The sequence below is a fragment of the Vipera berus genome, assembly GCF_964194415.1.
Source record: "Vipera berus genome assembly, chromosome: 1".
NCBI classification, from domain to species: Eukaryota; Metazoa; Chordata; class Lepidosauria; order Squamata; family Viperidae; genus Vipera; species Vipera berus.
The window spans coordinates 300716233-300719910 of record NC_138202.1 but is presented as its reverse complement, the minus strand read 5'-3'; the positions used below and the strand labels follow the sequence as shown (position 1 = coordinate 300719910).

The following is a 3678-nucleotide window of genomic DNA, read 5'->3' as shown; positions in this document are numbered from 1 at the left end:
ATCCTGCCTGTACTTCTGGAAGTTCTCGATCCACATACTGCTGGAGTCTAGCTTGTAGGATTTTAAGCATAACTTTACAAGCATGTGAAATGAGTGCAATGGTGCAATAGTTTGAACATTCTTTGGCACTGCCTTTCTTTGGAATTGGAATGTAAACCGATCTTTTCCAATCCTGTGGCCACTGTTGAGTTTTCCAAATTTGCTGGCAAATTGAGTGTAGCACTTTTACTGCATCGTCTTTTAAGATTTTGAACAGCTCAGCTGGAATACTGTCATTTCCACTGGCTTTGTTGTTGCTCAGTTTTTCTAAGGCCCACTTCACTTCACATTCTAGGATGTCTGGCTCAAGGTCAGTTCTAAGAACACACAATTCCATAGTAACTCTGGGTAGCATACCCCTCCCCCCAGACCTGCCTCCTAAAATCAAAGCATCTCAGGATAAAGAAGACAATTGACCAGAGAACAGAACCCGAAAGATCAAACCACAAACTCCAAACAAAAAGGGCTCATCCGCCATACTAATCCAAGGTCTGGGAAAACCATTAGGTCTTTAATAGTTTGCAGAAAGTCAAAAGAGTGGGAACACATTGAATGTTGGAAGGATATCATGCCACAGGGAAGGAGTCATCATCAAGAAGACCTTCTTCCTAGTCCCCCAAATGACACTGCTTAACTGACAGAACCAGGAGCATACCTAACCTAGCTGACATCACCAGGAAGGTTGAAGCATATGGAGACAGTCAGTCCCTCAAGTAACCAGGCCCTGCCATTCAGGGTATGATGATTTGATAGCTAGACCTTTGAATTGCACCTGGAAGCCAACTGGCAACCAGTGCAGCTCACCAAGCAGTAGAGATGTGTTCATAACTTACCATTACTGCCTGCACTACTGCATCCGGGACCATCTGTAGTCTCCAAGTAAACTGCAATAGCAGCTCTATGTACAGCACATTACTTTAACTCAATCAAGATGTATAAGTGACTATTTGAAGTGCCTCCCAGTCTAGGAAGAGGCACAGCTAGCGCACAAGATGATCCTCTTGGCCACAGCTTCCATCTGCTCTTTGAGCAGGACCTCCGAGTTCAAGTGGACCCCCCAACTGCACACTAGTCTGGCATGGAAAAGTGCAACGTCATTAAGGATTAAAGATGGAAGATTCCTAGAACCAGGGGAATCAAACAAAGAAAACTGGTCTTTTTAACCCATGAAAATTAATGACCCTTTCAGAAAAGAAAATACTTCTAATATAGTTTTGGAGAAAAATATTTGGTTAGATACTCTGGTTATCTCCTTTTCATTACCCCCCTTCATCAAGGAAAACCACACACCACCCCTTTATTGTTTAATAAATAAATATACTCCTTTTAACCCTTATAATTGTAATGCTTTCTGCATATAGTCAAGCAATCCCTCCTCACTCTCTGTATCCATTGACTTCCTCAAATTCATGATCAAAGCTTTCTTAATAAGGTAATAATAAGAAGAAATATAATTATAATGAATAACAATAAACTACATTTTACTGTCAAATCTAGTTTAGCTGGAAGAACGTTTACTAACTGTGAGGAGAAATGGGGAGGGGGAATCCAGTGACAGCAGTATCTCTTGTTAAAAAGAGGATCTCCTGCTCAACACCTGCTCTGTTTGATGTGCACCCAAGGGGCTCTAATTAGCACATTTGGAGCTATGATTAGAGCACTGAAGGATGCCTTCTAAATTCTATTAATTATGGGTAAGAGTTTAAATTATTCACTTTAATATATATATATGTGCACTTTTTTCTTGCCCTAGATTCTTATTGCTTTCTAGAATAGATTCAATTAAATTATTATGGTTGATCACTTAATAAGCCAGATTTTTAGACTGGATTTGGCATTTTTGTCCACCCATCAAGTGCTCCCTAAGGACCTGGGATAGGCAGATGTTTTTGTTTAATCGTAGCAGAGGTAGCATTGCAGTGAAGTAGGACAACTTGCCACAGCCAACTCGTTGTGGCCAACTCTCCATGGGCCCACTTGCTACAGGACAATTTAACAATTCTATTTAATAATTTAAAATAAATAAAAAATATTTAAATTTTTGCCATTCACATTTCATTCTGTCCCCCCTTTTGCATCCTTTGTGATTTTAGTCCACCATTTGTTTGATATTAGTGTAAATTTTGTCACACAGTAAGTTAGCCTGTGTTGAGTTGGCCATGGCGAGTTGGCCTTGATGAATTGTCATTGCAGGATGTAAGCTGTTCCAGGTAAAGCTGCCTTCTGCAACTGACTGATGGCAATTTTGTCAATGCCAATAGTGTTCAAATGATGCTCCAGAATCTTTTGGAATTGCACCCAGGGTGCCTATTACTATTTGGTATTATTTTTGCTTTCTTTTGTCACAATCATTTTACTTTTAGTTGCATTTTTATCTTTTTCATTGACATTTTTTATTGAAAATAAGTTTGGGCTGTTTTGTGGCAGATATTTGTCTATTTGAATTCTAAACTCTCAAAGCACTTTAGTTTCTTCATTTTCTAATAGAATAGAATAGAATAGAATAGAATAGAATAGAATAGAATAGAATAGAATAGAATAGAATAGAATAGAATAGAATAGAATAGAATAGAATAGAATAGAATAGAATAGAATAGAATAGAATAGAATAGAATAGAATAGAATAGGCTCTTTCACCTCCTCACCATCAAAATGACAAGGAAGAGAAGAAACAATGGCCGTGCCAAGAAGGGCTGAGAACATGTTCACCCTATACATTGTACCAACTGTGCCCGTTGTGTCCCCAAGGATAAAGCTATTAAGAAGTTTGTCATCCGAAATATTGTAGAAGCAGCTGCAGTCTAAGATATCTCTGAAGCCAGTGTCTTTGATTCCTATGTGCTACCCAAATTCTATGTGAAGCTTCACTATTGTGTTAGCTGTGCTATCCACAGCAAGGTGGTGAGGAACCGATCCCATGAGGCCCGGAAGGACCACACTCCTCCTCCCCAATTCAGGCCAGCAGGAGCTGCACCGAGACCACCCCCTAAGTCTATGTAAGGAGATGTTTTAAAAGATGTCAATGCCAAATAAGAAGCCTGCCTTGGACCCAGCTGTATTGAACAACTTTCGTCCAGTCTCCAACCTTCGCTTTCTTGCGAAGGTTGTTGAGAGTGTGGTGGCGCATCAGCTCCCTCTGGTCCTGGATGAAGCGGATTATCTGGACCCTTACCAATCGGGTTTCAGGCCAGGGCACAGCACGGAGACGGCATTGGTCGCTCTGGTGAATGATCTCTGGAGGGCTCGGGATAGGGGGTATTCCTCTGTCCTAGTCCTATTAGACCTCTCGGCGGCTTTCGATACCATCGACCATGGTATCCTGCTGCAGCGTCTCAGGGGATTGGGAGTGGGAGGCACGGTTTTTCAGTGGTTCTCCTCCTATCTCCTGGGACGCTCGCAGTCGGTGTTGGCAGGGGGGCAGAGGTCGACCCCTAGGACTCTCGCTTGTGGAGTTCCTCAGGGGTCGGTCCTCTCGCCTCTCCTGTTCAACATCTATATGAAACCGCTGGGTGAGATCATTCGTGGTTTTGGAGTTGGGTATCATCAATATGCTGATGATACCCAACTTTTTATTTCGACCCCAAACCACCCCAGTGATGCCCTCACTGTGATGTCCCGTTGCCTGGAGGCGGTTCGGGT

At 42.0% G+C, this 3678-nt stretch overlaps 1 pseudogene across 1 annotated transcript; it reads left to right on the top strand.

Moving 5' to 3' along the window:
* The first annotated feature begins 2682 nt into the window (after positions 1-2682).
* LOC308660246 (small ribosomal subunit protein eS26-like) lies at positions 2683-3065 on the top strand (annotated as a pseudogene). The gene has a single exon. The product of its transcript is annotated as a small ribosomal subunit protein eS26-like (transcript).
* The last annotated feature ends 613 nt before the right edge of the window (positions 3066-3678 follow it).